General features: G+C 41.4%; 1 protein-coding gene across 1 annotated transcript in view; it reads right to left on the bottom strand.

Annotated features, from left to right (window-relative positions):
• The window catches only part of LOC149179785 (uncharacterized), a 126,585-nt gene that overhangs the window by 110,658 nt on the left and 135 nt on the right, over nt 1-15,792 (bottom strand). The gene's annotated exons all lie outside the window — the stretch shown is intronic.

Raw genomic sequence — 15,792 nt, 5'->3', positions numbered from 1 at the left:
AGAGAGAGAGATAGGTCAAATGTTGGAAGGTTCTGATCAATTTCAGCTTCCTTATCTTGAGTCTTCTTTGTATAGATGAGCAAATGATCTTCTTCTTCTTGTATGATCCAAATGTCCCAAGAGGAGGACAGTTGCCTTATTTATAACTTTTGGGAGGTCGAATGGGTGCCTCTGCAAGCTAGGCCAACTTGAAGTTCTTGGAACCAAAAATTCAAATTTAAAAAAATTAAAAAATTCCCTCTTTTTGAAATCAACATGAAGAACATGGTTTGTATTTATCATTACATATATTTTGGAGGGCTAAATTATTAAATATGAAGACCGACCATAGCTACAAAAATACAACATTCTCATATCGAACATTGGTAGCCATTGTAGAATAAAACCCTCGAAGAGATTGAAAACTGAAATCTGAAATTTTTTTTATCCAGAAACTTGTGTCAAATATCCTTGGCTTTGTATTCAGAGTTTGGAGCTCTGATACCATGTTAATTTCTCTAAACCCAATTACCAATTTATTGTTTCAACAAATAATCATAGATCTGAATTCTGAAATGAACAAAGATTTCTACTCTGATTTGTAACAATAAATACTCTGGGTTTTAAACCAAATAAAAAGCAGAAGCAAAAACACTCGAAAGAAATCACGTGCAATAGAAAATAACACAGATATATCTTGGAAACCTCAGTGTGGGGAAAACCAAAAAATGTTGGGCTTCTTATTCAGCTTCAGGAGAAATATTTTTATACAAGAATTATACAAGAATTTGCTTTAACAAATACCCAGCAAAAGATCCTAGCCCTCTTTCTCTCACTCATCTATTGTATGACCCACACACACAGCCCAGCAGGAAACTTTTGTGTACAAAGAAACTCAACCTCTCGACCAAGAGGAAAACTCAGCCTCAGATTCTAGGTGACCAATGTCAACCTAGGCATTTATGTGTGCCCATAACCCCTTTATGGGGAAAGTGCCCCACCTCGCCAGTTGTGTATGAATGCACGCCAATTGAGTCAATTTCTATCTTCATCTTGGATTCATTAGTGGATTCTTTGCTTAAGGGTACAATATCTCTTCTTCTCTGGTTCTTGGGTTCACTTCTTTTTTGTGTGATATCCATGTTCAAGGTTTACATTAGACTAGGGTTTGTTAAAGTGTTCACTGCAGATCCACAATCTCTTTAACATCTCAACAATGAGATCTTGCATATCAGTTTTACTTTCATCTTTGTGCCTGTTACCGACAACCTGTGGGTAGTGTGTATGGGAGAAAAAAAATTCTCCTAGATGGTCCTCAGCCGATAGCCAACAGCCCCTTGTAGCCACCAGATAGCTCGATGTGCCATTTTCTCTGCCACCTGAGCCGGCCATGTGGTCCCTCAAGCACTTGTCATGAATGTATTTTTGAAGTTGGGCCTTCTGACCCCAAAGGTATGGCTTTTCATTGGTATAGTTGAGTAATTTTCCTTACTTGTCATGGGCACTTTTGGACATAGATTGGTGGGGGGATTTGGCAGAAAGAGTAAGTTAGGCTTATATTCTTGTCTCCATTGCCCAATTTCATTGTTACCCTTGTATCCTAGCCTTGTGGGGTCTCCTTTACTGACCATTTGGCTTTTGGGTTGGCACTACATAGGAAACCCCGATTTTGGTTGTGTGGTCCCGCTTCTTGATACCACCTACATCATTCCTCTTCCGCTCATTTTACCCCCATTCATCTATTTTCCCATCCAAGTCCACATAGGGTTAGCCTCCCCCCCCCTTGCCGACACCTTGGGTCAGGCCAGTGACAATGCCCCGGAGGTTGATGCAGCTAAAAAGAATTTGCTTTAACAAATACCCAGCAAAAGATCCTGGCCCTCTTTCTCTCACTCATCTATTGTATGACCCACACACACAGCCCAGCAGGAAACTTTTGTGTACAAAGAAACTCAACCTCTCGACCAAGAGGAAAACTCAGCCTCAGATTCTAGGTGACCAATGTCAACCTAGGCATTTATGTGTGCCCATAACCCCTTTATGGGGAAAGTGCCCCACCTCGCTAGTTGTGTATGAATGCACGCCAATTGAGTCAATTTCTATCTTCATCTTGGATTCATTAGTGGATTCTTTGCTTAAGGGTACAATATCTCTTCTTCTCTGGTTCTTGGGTTCACTTCTTTTTTGTGTGATATCCATGTTCAAGGTTTACATTAGACTAGGGTTTGTTAAAGTGTTCACTGTAGATCCACAATCTCTTTAACATCTCAACAATGAGATCTTGCATATCAGTTTTACTTTCATCTTTGTGCCTGTTACCGACAACCTGTGGGTAGTGTGTATGGGAGAAAAAAATTCTCCTAGATGGTCCTCAGCCGATAGCCCCTTGTAGCCACCGGATAGCTCGATGTGCCATTTTCTCTGCCACCTGAGCCGGCCATGTGGTCCCTCAAGCACTTGTCATGAATGTATTTTTGAAGTTGGGCCTTCTGACCCCAAAGGTATGGCTTTTCATTGGTATAGTTGAGTAATTTTCCTTACTTGTCATGGGCACTTTTGGACATAGATTGGTGGGGGGATTTGGCAGAAAGAGTGGGTTAGGCTTATATTCTTGTCTCCATTGCCCAATTTCATGGTTACCCTTGTATCCTAGTCTTGTGGGGTCTCCTTTACTGACCATTTGGCTTTTGGGTTGGCACTACACAGGAAATCCCGATTTTGGTTGTGTGGTCCCGCTTCTTGATACCACCTACATCATTCCTCTTCCACTCATTTTACCCCCATTCATCTATTTTCCCATCCAGGTCCACATAGGGTTAGCCTCCCCCCCCCCTTGCCGACACCTTGGGTCAGGCTTGTGACAATGCCCTGGAGGTTGATGCAGCTAAAAAGAAAAGTAAAAGCATAATTTGACCACTCTCAACAGGAAATGTACCACAAAATGCAAAAGATGGTGGGGACCTACAAATTTAGCACGTGGGCAAAATCCAAACATGAGCTCTACCCCTTATACCCATGGCCATCACCCTGGTTACTATGGGCCCTGTTGTCACTCGGATTGTATAGGCACCGCGACAACGCTGAGGACGGGGGATGTCACTCTAATCCCTGCCCACTCCATTCTAGTTGTCTCCCAACAACAAGCCATGGGGGGTAGTCTCGATGGAATGAGATGAAGGAAAACAAGTTGGGAATCAACTTGTTTGGGAAACACGGATGAGTGGCCTAGCCACTTGGTTGAATTTAAGCAAGGTTTATTAATTCGATTAGATTTTGAAGTATGAGACAATGCCTTAATGAAGTCACAAATTCTTTCTTATAGTAAATTGGAACCAAGTGACCGGATGGACAACCGCTGTTTGAGATGATTAACTAACCTAAATGATGTGCAATTCCTATGACCTATGTGCCATTTTCTCTACCACCTGAGCCAATCATGTGGTCCCTCAAGCACTTGTCATGAATGTATTTTTGAAGTTAGGCCTTCTGACCCCAAAGGTATGGCTTTTCATTGATATAGTTGAGTAATTTTCCTTACTTGTCATGGGCACTTTTGGACATAGATTGGTGGGGGGATTTGGCAGAAAGAATAAGTTAGGCTTATATTCTTGTCTGCATTGCCCAATTTCATTGTTACCCTTGTATCCTAGTCCTGTGGGGTCTCCTTTATTGACCATTTGGCTTTTGGGTTGGCACTACAAAGGAAATTCCGATTTTGGTTGCGTGGTCCCGCTTCTTGGTACCACCTACATCATTCCTCTTCCACTCATTTTACCCCCATTCATCTATTTTCCCATCCGTGTCCACATCTGTCCACTGGGTCCACATAGGGTTAGCCTCCCCCTCCCCTTGCCAACACCTTGGGTCAAGCCTGTAACAATGCCCCGGAGGTTGATGCAGCTAAAAGAAAAGTAAAAGCATAATTTGACCACTCTCAACAGGAAATGTACCACAAAATGCAAAAGATGGACGGGACATACAAATTTAGCACGTGGGCAAAAGCCAAACATGAGCTCTACCCCTTATACCCATGGCCATCACCCTGGTTCTTATGGGCCCTGTTGTCACCCGGATTGTATAGGCACCGCGACAATGTTCAGGATGGGGGTTGTCACTCTAATCCCCGCCCAGTCCATTCTAGTTGTCTCCCAACAACAGGCTATTGGGGGTAGTCCCGATGGAATGGGATGAAGGAAAACAAGTTGGGAACCAACTTGTTTGGGAGACACAGATGAGTGACCTAGCCACTTAGTTGAATTTAAGCAAGGTTTATTAATTCGATTAGATTTTGAAGTATGAGACTGTGCCTTAATGGAGTCACAAATTCTTTCTTATAGTAAATTGGAACCAAATGACCGGATGGACACCTGCTGCTTGAGATGATTAACTAACCTAAATGATGTGCAAATCCTATGACCTATGTGTGATGCAGTGATCTTGGTTATTTTTAATTATATGCCTAATCTAAGTGTAATATTTCCTTAACTATTTTGAAGATGGGCTCCAAGATAGGTTGTGGGAAGGAGACCAACAAAAAGCAGGCTAGGGCCTAATTAACGATACCTTCTATTGTGCTCCTATCACCCGATGCCTCCGACGCTGCAGAGACTGTGGCTCTGATCACTGCAAGGTCACCGTGTTAACCACCGAAGAGTTGTCGAGGCCCCTCAAGCTAGATGAGAAGGGTTGCCCTATATTTCTATCAACCTAGCTTATGCTAGGAGGTAAATTATTAATGCAATCTAGACTTAGTATGCTTAATGCAAGATGATGAGTGAAATTTATCTTGAGTTAAGATTGTGTAAGTTACTTAAGTACTTATTGTGAATTTATCTTAAAGCAAGAGTACTTAACAATATTAAGATACAATCTTAAACAAGATAAATGTTGAAATATACAAGTGCAATCTTCAAAAAAATTCCACAAGATGTTTAGCCAAGTAAACCAACTTATCCACTTATCAATCAATATGCCAATATTCCCAATAGATTTAAGTGCTTTAAGTGAGTGTGAAATATGAATTCTTATAGCATGTAAAATCACAAGAGACACAAAATGTTAGTCACTCTCACAATATAAATGCTAGGAACAAAATATGAAGACACTTGGGCACTTTTATGTTCCTATGATCTTTTGATGAGCAGCAAGTGATTATTATGACATCAGTAAACAATTTATGACAGTAATATGTAAATGTTAGTCCAACAATGCCTATACTTGCCAAAATACACCCAAACTTGATTAATTGAAGAATTAGATATTTTAGCCTTCATTAAGATGTCTTCTTCAGTAAACTTTCAGATTTGAAACATTAATTACAGCAATAAACAACCACAGATCAAACTAACGATATTAAAAATAGATGTCCAAAAATAGTAAAACTGCACTAGAACTTGAAAAATGCAATTTTTAGGGATTTAGAGAGTTTGATTCAACAATTATCAGAACTGATATGTTTATTACAACAGTGAAACAATGACAGATCAGCAAGTTAGTCAAGCATAAGACAACACCCAATATGTCTAAAAATAGCAAAAATTCACCGAAACCGAGAATTTTTAGATTTTTCACCTTAATTAAATGCTTGATTCAAAAATATTTAGGTCTGAATTTTTTAGTTATGCAGTAAATTCCAGCAAACTTAAAAAATAGATCTAGGTTAAATTCAAGATGCCCAAGTGGCCAAAACTCATGAAAATTTAGATTTAACGATTTTTAAGCGATTTTGACCATTAAACATGTGATTTTAGGGCTTAATCATTAATGATTTAATTGTTGTAATAAAACAGAAGTGAAACTAGGGTTTAGAGGTCAAACCCTAGGCTCAAGGCCTTTAAGATCCCTTGATCGAAATTCGTTGAAATATTAGGATCAAGTTGCCACTTGAAAAATACAATTTTTGAGACCTTAAACCCACAAAACCACCAAGTATTCAATCCAAAACTTCAGAACTACGGTTTTAGGGCAGATTAGGGCAAAAAAAGCCAATAAGAGGCAACGCTAGGCCAAGGAAGGCCAGTGTTTGGGGATAAACGGGCTAGAACGGTAGATCGAGACTCAAGGAAGTTCGAGGCCACAAAAAGTCAACGTAGAGGGTCATAGAGGGGGACGCTCATAGAAGAGGCTCACAGAAGGAGGATGTTGGGGTTTTGAGGGCTCAAAAGCCCATGGCAAGCCCTCTAGGGTGGTCTTCTAGCCTTCCAGAGGGAGGTCGAGACCCAAAAGGGCCACAGTTAGGCCCAAGAAGACCTAAAAGGAATAGCGCAAGGGGAAGAAAAGGAGGTTGAGGCCTCTAGACCTCACGGCCTACCTCAGAGAGGTCGAAAAGGCTCACTCACATAGGAGGAGAAAAGGTTGACGTTCCGGCCTGGGAGGCTGACGTTGGCCTTGGAGGGGTCATATTTGGTCTTGGGAAGGTTGAATGGTAAAACCCTTGTCTAAAAAAAAAAATCTTCCTCAGATCTGAATTTCGCTAAATAATCTTCAGTGAATGGCCCTGCAAAATTATCTAGAGACTAGATCTTATCCTCAAGGGCTTAGATCTAGCTCTTCCTTCACTTGATCCCTTGATCCAACCTACAAAAATACAACACCCAAACCCCAAATATATATACAAAATAAATCTAAAAACCCCAACCTAATTTAGAAAACATAATTTACAATCTAAATTACAAAATTATTTTACAAATTATACAAGGGTTTCAAATAGATTTTGGAGAGAATAATTTTATAATATTTTTTCCCTTGAAGAATAACTAGAAATGCTTTAAGAAATTTATGCTCACTACAACCTTAGCGAAGATTTAATCCGCTATATCAAAACTAGATATCCAAGAAAATGATCCTTTCCCACATTCTGTGAACTTGGAGACCAAGGATTGAGTACCTACAAACACTGTATTATCTCAAAATAATCACATGAAGCACAACATAGGAAGCCCATACTCAATACATACCACAGATCAATGAAAAAGAACACCTCAAGCTGCACCCCAAAGTCTTCTATTATAATAGAAAAAAATAGTTCCCAGTCAGACAATAGTTTACAAAAATTCTTAAGCAGCAATATTAGCCAGAGATCAAGATGATTAGAGACGCAACTGACTCTCTAATTTATTGATAAATCCTCCAAATGGAAAAATAACGGCTAGTTTCTTTGATCCTTGTCAAAATAATCTTGATTGTTGATAAACACTTCAAGATCTTTTAATCTTAGCCCTTGATTTTTTATTTTTGAGGAATTTTCGAATTTATCATTTAATTTCATTTTAATTAGCTCAACATTTATTTATTTTGAGCTAATTTCCTCAAAAATTTGACTTTGACTTAACCCCTAAGGTCCAAGAGTCCAAATTTTCTTGAAATATACAATATTCCCTTGGTGGAGAACCTTTAAAAATTGACTCTTTTAAGACCCACGAATTTTTCCATTTGAGGAATTTATTTTCTTAAGACAATTTAATTTGACTCTAATTAATTAATTTTTTGGCTTTAGATTTAATTTTATTTTGCCAGAAAAAATAATTAATTTACACATGAGGGGATTTAATTATTTTTCCACCCCTCTAATACATAAGATTTTTCATTTACAAGACTCAGAGATAATACACATTTGGCTTAGACCCTCAAGACACATAATCCATCTGCAACACAATAGGATCTAGTAAACCAAGTGATTTGTAATAAAATAATTAAGTCGGCTAGCTTAAATTATTCCCAAACCACTTTCACATCAGAGTCGACTAAACACACTAGAACTCACTTAATAATTCGACAATAAATTTCACCCTAGTGTTGGGGTTTACGCTAGACGGAAAAACTCTTCTGGTTAGCCGTGTCTAGAAACACAGGTAATCAGAGAGATTAAAAAACCTCCTAGGATGGAAATCGTCATCAAATTATAGGCTTACCTAGCTTGTTACATAGACTTAAGGTTTTACTAAGATCGTTTACATTACTAACTTGCAAAATGGGATAACCATGACACATGCACTGTTGATATGTGATCCAATCCTTGCTGAAAAAGTTGGTACTTCCGCTTCCCTGGAACTTTGACAATTTAAGTGTAACAGGCCCTAGAACTCACCTAATAATTTGACAATAAATTTCACCCTAGTGTTGGGGTTTATGCTAGACGGAAAAACTCTTCTAGTTAGCCGTGTCTAGAAACACAGGTAATCAACGAGATTAAAAAACCTCCTAGGATGGAAATCGTCATCAAATTATAGGCTTACCTAGGTTGTCACATAGACTCAAGGTTTTACTAAGATCATTTACATTACATAACTTGCAAAATGGGATAACCATGACACATGCACTGTTGATATGTGATCCAATCCTTGTTGAAAAAGTTGGTACTCCGCTTCCCTGGAACTTTGACAATTTAAATGTAACAGGCCCTAGATGAGCCCCCTCTATCATTAAAGAACCCATGATTGTCTCAACCCCTAGTGGGCAATAAACCGCCCCACCTTAAGGGGGTATTCACAGCTACATCTCACACATCATGCTCTCCATTCCCTAGAGCCCCGACTAGTTATGAAGAAAAATCAATAAAAGGCAAAATGCATATGAGTAAGGGTGGAAAAACAAAGGCCAGGGTAACTCATGTACCATGATCTGCTCCCTCCTACACTTATATACCCAAGTATGGGCTTCCCCTTGTTATAGCTACCCTTGCACCTTCACATTTGACATGGATGTTTCCCCTAAACCCCACTCCATTCCATTATTATATCATTTTCCACCTGCCACTTGAAGGACGTGCCATGGACATGTCATCCCCTTTACAAGTTGAAACCACCTAATAGGGTCCTTGGCTAACCCCCTATTGAGCTTAGAGACACTTATACATACCAAAGCCCATTATGGAAGAGCATGCCCCCATGAAGTGTCCCACTGGTTCCATGACTTGTAAGCTCTTTTACTTGATTTATTATAATGATTTGTTGTATTGGAGGGCAAGGGGACGCATTGGATCTTATACAGGATTGCAGGTGGATTGCCATTTGGGGCTTGGTTCCCTATACAAGGTCCTAGCCCTCTAGAGGGCCACATTGGCACTTGTAGGGTGAGCATTGAGAGACATGGGCCTCCACCATAGCCGAGATTACTTCATGGATCCCCAACAACATTCGTTGATTGCTCCTTTTCCGCCGTTTGGACGAGGATGACACACTTGGTTCACCATGCCCAGTCGGCTCCATAGATGCACCATACACTTGGCAAATGTTCCAGGGTCCAGAGGATTGTTCCCCACTACAGAGGTAGGGCTTATGTCATCATTCCAGCCCTTATAGATGGTCTACAGGCAATTCAGATCCATTTGGAGACCCATGTGGATGACCTTGTGCCCCCACAGCCACTTGGGAGCACCACAGGTTTTTGCTTGGAAAACAAGGGGCCAACCCCTTGTCCATTATGTTGGGATGTTGATTTGGGATAGCATCGGATGTGCTCTAGCCTCGAAACTTGGTGGAGAGGCTAAGGCACATGAGATCTCCAATACCCAGAAATGGTTTGGGTAGATTCTACACAGTTTGAGAGATATTAAAATAATTAATATTTTTAATGGAGTCCCTAAGTCTAAACTTAGGAAAAATAAAATATTAATGTGTATTAATATAAACTGTGTTAGAATAGTCCAAAAGTCCTGGATCAAGCCAGAATTAATCTTAGTCGTTGATTAGGGACTTAATCTCGGCTGTTGAATTGTCAATGAGAAAAGTATAAAAGGAGGTTTGAGGGTCACTTGGAGAACACATCGAGTTAATCAAGATTTCAATTTTCTGGGGCAGGGTTTGCTGAGGAAGTCGAAAGAGTGATCAGAGTTGCAGCTGAGGGTCAGTGAATACAGAAGCAGAGAGGCAGAGATAGTACCAGGAGGATCAGTGCAAAAGCCGGAGAGAGGGACGCAGAGCCAGTGAAAGGTTCACGCAGAGGTAGCTAGGAGCTGCGCATTGCCTCAGAGAGCTAGCATGGGTGACGCAGAGGCTCTAAGGGCTGACGCAGTGCCTCCAAAGGCTAAAAACAGGGAGACTTAGGGGGACACTGGGCAAACGCAGGGAGAGCTAGGGTGACACTGGGCAGATAATGGGCCAGAAAGGGTTGACGTAGTCCCTAGAGGCTGACGCTAGGGTTTTCGTGGGGTAGATTGGAGGTGGGAGTTGTCGGAGTGTTTATCCGAGGCTTCAGCTGGAACATCTATCTCTGACTGAGAGGTACTACTACCGAGATTATTCTTTGTTGGGTGAGCCAGTTTTGGCACCCAAATTGTATTCAGAAACTGCATAATAATAAAACCCTCAGATAGTTGCACTGGTTTTCCTGCATTGGGTTTTTCCAGGGACATTGGTCCAAAAACAACGGTGTCACTTGTGTGCTTGTTTTTGTTTCCTTCAGTTGATGATCTGTAATGTGTTGAGCATGTACTTGTATTTATTTTCAGTATTTACATGGTAAATAACTTGTTAATTAATCAAAACAAGTAGGCAGAAATAAATCAGAAAAGTACATGAAGGGTTTCTAACGGGTTAGACTTAGAAATTCCAACATGGTATCAAAGTGTGGTTGCAGATCACAGGAGAACTGAGGACATCAGTCGAGCAGAGCAGCAGCAGCAGAAAACAATTGTCCCGAGTGACAGAAGTTTTTCCTAGCAGAGAAGCAGCAAGGAAGGGGTGATGCAGTGCCTACATCATCAAATTTGAGCCGGGAAGAGGATCAGCGTAGTGGCAAAGGGGAGCAGACTTGACCTACGCAGTGCCCGGTCATCTTTCTCAGTCAGGAAGGATTGACGCCCATGGCCAGGAGGTGCGGATTTTGCTAGTGCCGGGATTGCGCAGAGCCTAGAAGCTCTAACCTTCAGTTTGCTAGGGCTTAGGAAGCTGTGGGTAAGTTGCAAAGTGAAGTTGATGGGGTATTGTGATCAAAACAATACCTAACAGGGCAAGACCAAGGAGGAGGGAGTCGCTGCCGAGGATTTCTGGCCAAGAAATCCGGATTAGTGGTGCAGCTGCGCTAACGATCAGAGTGGGGGCATCTTGACATTGGCAGAAGGGTTTCCAGGAGGGAAATCGAGGTTCACAGGGAGTCACACCAAGAACTTCCAAGAGGGAAGTAGAGGGGCAGCGAGATGGCAGTGAACGAGGTAAGAGACCAGGACAGACTGGACGAAGCCTCAAACTTCGTAGTCTGGAAGGCCAAAATCTTGTCCGTTCTAGACAAGAATCATGTCAAGCACTTCGCCTTGAGGACAATAGCGGTCCCAGTTGACCCGGCTGATAACGATAAGTACGAGGATGCAATGGCGAGGGCTAAGAGCATCATCCTTGACAGGGTCAAGGACCATATAGTACCACATATTGCCGAGAAGAATACGACAAATGAGATGTGAGAGGCCCTAAAGAAATTGTATCAGCATACTTCCATGCAGAGGAAGATGCTACTATAAAATCAGTTGTGGTCATACCAGATGCAGAAGGGAGAACAGATCGACATCTTCCTCGGTCGATTAAAGGAGATCCGGGATCAGCTAACTTCCATAGTGGCCACGCCAGATCAAGAATTGATGGTGAGAACAACCCTGAACGCAGTCTCTGAAGACTGGGAAGTGTTTGTCCAGAGCATACTAGTTAGGGCGACCCTTCCAGATTGGGAGGAAATGTGGGCAGCTCTTCGCCAAGAAGAGATCAGAAGGCTGACCAAGGCAGGAAGCAGCGACATGAGGATGAGAATCAAGAAGGAGGAAGAGGAGGATGTTGCCCTAGCATCTGAGGGAAAGTAGGAGAAACGAAAGAAGAAAGACCTCTCCAAGGTCAAATGCTTCAACTGTGGAAAACTAGGTCACTATGCGAGCCAATGTCTGAGGAAGAAGGGCAAAGGAGGGGCTTCCGAGACCAGGGTTGCGCCAGCAATGGCGGAGAAGGAAGTGGAGACAGATGATGACTGTGCCATGAGTGCTCACACATCACTTGAGCGGAAGTGGGGAGACATCGAGCTATAGTCAGATGGACTACAGGCGATGAGGGGCAGGATCCTCGAGGTACCCAACCTCTTGGATTATACCTTGCTACGGGAGCCTCGAAGAGGAGTAGCAGTGTTGGCGGATGTCAGTAGAGATGGATGCAGATGGAGCGACAGAGAGAGCTACAATGTAGGATTACTAGGACAACGTGAGGCAGCAATGCGAGATGCATGGAGTTGTTGTAGCAGCGCAGAGGTCAGAGAAGGAGCACTTGTCAGCGATAGAGGGAGTTTTAACATCGAGGGTGTCTCTAGCCTGACAGAGATGTCAGAGTTGGGAGATCAGTTACTTACTTCTCAGTAACTGAGTTGTAGTGCAGCAGTTAGCAGTGGCAGTGTTATGGGCAGCACGGATGCAGAGGGAGTTGATGTACAGATGCAACAGTGGCAGTGGCAAGGCCATGAGTAGCAGTACATGATGCAATAGCTTCAAAGCATGTTGGGCAGCAGGCCTAGCATCAGCATAAGGCCCGATGCCAGATGATCAGGGTGATGCTCAGTTAGGAGAATTACCAGAGCACAGTCCTCGCTAAGAGGGAGTGTTGATTTGGGGTAGCATCGCATGTGCTCTAGCCTCGAAACTTGGTGGAGAGGCTAAGGCACATGAGATCTCCAATACCCAGAAATGGTTTGGGTAGATTCTAAACAGTTTGAGAGATATTAAAATTATTAATATTTTTAATGGAGTCCCTAAGTCTAAACTTGGGAAAAATAAAATATTAATGTGTATTAATATAACACTGTGTTAGAATGGTCCAAAAGTCCTGGATCAAGCCAAAATTAATCTTAGCCGTTGATTAGGGACTTAATCTCAGTCATTGAATTGTCAACTAAAAAAGTATAAAAGGAGGCTTCAGGGTCACTTGGAGAACACACCGAGTTGATCAAGATTTCGATTTTTTGGGTCAGGGTTTACTGAGGAAGTCGAAAGAGTGATCAAAGTTGCAGCTGAGGGGCAATGAATACAGAAGCAAAGAGGCAGAGATAGTACCAGGAGGATCAGTGCAGAAGCTGGGAGAGAGGGGTGCAGAGCCAGCCAGAGGTTCACGCAGAGGCAGCAAGGAGTAGCGCAATGCCTTAGAGAGCCAGCATGGGTGACGCAGAGGCTCTAAGGGCTGACGTAGTGCCTCTAGAGGCTGACGCAGGGAGAGCTAGGGTGACATTGGGCAGACGCTGGGCCAGAAAGGGCTGACACAGTCCCTAGAGGCTAACGTTGGGGTTTTCGTGGGGCATATTGGGCTGGGAGCTGTCACAGTGTTTATCTGGGACTTTTGCCAGAACATCTGTCTCCGACTGAGAGGTACTACTGCCGAGATTATTCTCTGTTGGGTGAGCTGGTTTTGGCACCTAGATTGTATTCAGAAACTGCATAATAATAAAACCCTCAGATAGTTGCATCGGTTTTCCCGCATTGGGTTTTTCCAAGGACATTGGTGCAAAAACAACGGTGTCACTTGTGTGCTTGTTTTTGTTTCCTTCAGTTGATGATTTGTAATGTGTTGAGCATGTACTTGTATTTATTTTCAGTATTTACATGGTAAATAACTTGTTAATTAATCAGAACAAGTAGGCATAAATAAATAAAAAAAATACATGAAGGGCTTCTAACAAGTTAGACTTAGAAATTCCAACATGGGAGTCCATTTCTACATCATGGCACCCTTTGGACTTCATTAGGCCTCCTCAAAGGCCCAACGACTCATTCAGTTGATCATTTGACCCTCTTGAGAGGCTTATTCATGTATTAGTGAGCTATTTGGTGGGCTTGTCACCAAAAGTTAGTGTTATTATGTACATTATTTTAGTCTAGGGGCTAAATTAGGCCTAATTAGCTAAATCAAATTCATTAGGAAGTGTATAAATAGAAGTGTGATGAATTCATTCTCTCATCATCACTTGGATTGATCATTCTCTCTGAAGAGATTTTCGCTATTCTTTTTGGAGGACGAAATTGGAAGGAACAATGAATTTTGATGTTTGGATATCTTCATTTTGTCGTGGAGCTTCTATATTGGCATATGATGATGATTGGATATACTTTTTCTCACATGTAAGTGCTCTCTTAATGCTATTTTGTCATTCTTTTCCATGTCACATAAATGATGTTGACATTTTCGCTATACAAGGCCAAAATTTTGTTGCTTTCTTTGGTGAAAGGGTATAAATTTGTCCTTTATTAGTGTTGCATCATGTTATGGGCCATGCTTGAATAAGTGAATGTTCCTAGAGATATTTCATTGAAATTTATCTTAATAAGTCATCACATATTGCACATTGAAGTATAAATACCTTGAAGCGATTTTCCTCATGCCCTAATTGTCATGCGAAATTGTTTTAGAGGCCTCCTTTACTAAATGAAACCATCCTAATCATTAGAATCCTCTTGACACCATTTCTCCCAAACGAATAGGCACTAGTCTTCCATAGGTGATCCCTTAAAGCATATTTTTCTCACCTTCTCCCTTTCTTTCTAGGCCTAGCCTACATAAATCACCTAGGGCATCACTTATCTCACAATCTAGCCATCCAAATACTTTGATTTTTGGTCCACAACTACAATATAGTTTGCTCTAAAGGCTCTCCAAATTTGAAGCAAATCCGACGATGGGATCTGGAGATATTGCAAGCCCTAGCTCGAGGACCATTTCTTGCCCTAAGTTTCCCTTGGCCGATGACCTTATTGGGATTATTACATTAAATTCAAAGAAAATTTCTCCTTTAATCCCTTTCTCCCCCTCAATTAGGTCAAGCACACCCTTGGATGATCAATTCCATCCCCTTGATCTAATTCTAGGTCCACTTGGCCCCGTGTGGTTCCATAATGTTTTTAAAGATCAATCCACAAAGAGCACTTGGAATCCAAGTTTACACAAGGATTTTAGGGGATAGGAATCTCCTTGACAAGTCATATAACCAAAACCCTAGCCCTTGGAATTCCCCTAAGCCCTTCTTAGAGAGCCTTTCATCTTGCTTTCCAAGCAAGTAAGCCATACATTTGAGCCTCTTGTAAATAGGCTTCTAGGATCACCTTTCACCCTATCATTGATCCATTCATATTCATGATCCTCATTATACCGGGTTTCCTCCCATCGGTGAAAGTCCGTAAAGAGCAAGGAGCCTTAGCTGAGGTGATAGTGGGCTATCGCTCCATTGTTGCCCTTGACCTAGTATTTGCCCTTCTAGAATCCCCTCCTAGGACCCTTGCTAGTTTGAGTGGTAACAGTGCCAAAACACGATTATTTGATGTTGTTTTAGTCTATAGCTTTTTAAATAAATATGTTTTTGTATCTTAAGTTTCAGTTTTTTATTGATTCTTCCCCGATCTTTCCAATGTCTCAAGTTCATGACTCCCTCTAATCTTTTTCCCTTACAATTCTTGCAGCATAGGTTTAAGTCACTAGGTTCTCCACTCTAATTTTATGCCTAGTTTGCCCCAGCTACATCCCAACTATTATTAGCCTTTCCCAAAAACTGGAACCTATCAACCCTTGTACTCTCCCAAATGAAGGCTGATTTTCTCCATTAGAGAGGTCTTGTGTCACCACAGCTTTTATTTATTTCAAACTAAACCACTGTTCATAATTCTAAATACAAAGCACACATTACAATCATTAATTGCTTGCTTTTATTTTCTTTCCCTGAAAACTTATCAAAAATACAGTTCTGATTATTAGCATAGACTATAAAACATGATTGTGATTTAAAAGCTTCCCTTAAACCCATCTTGACACTTCCTTCATAAAATTATCCTTATATGTGATACTATCCCACTGCAAGTCTATAGGAACA

This window comes from Pinus tabuliformis, chromosome 3_2, assembly GCF_031772625.1.
Source record: "Pinus tabuliformis cultivar Carrire ecotype Pingquan chromosome 3_2, CPIR1, whole genome shotgun sequence".
Taxonomy (NCBI): domain Eukaryota; kingdom Viridiplantae; phylum Streptophyta; class Pinopsida; order Pinales; family Pinaceae; genus Pinus; species Pinus tabuliformis.
This window is presented reverse-complemented; position numbering and strand designations above follow the sequence as displayed.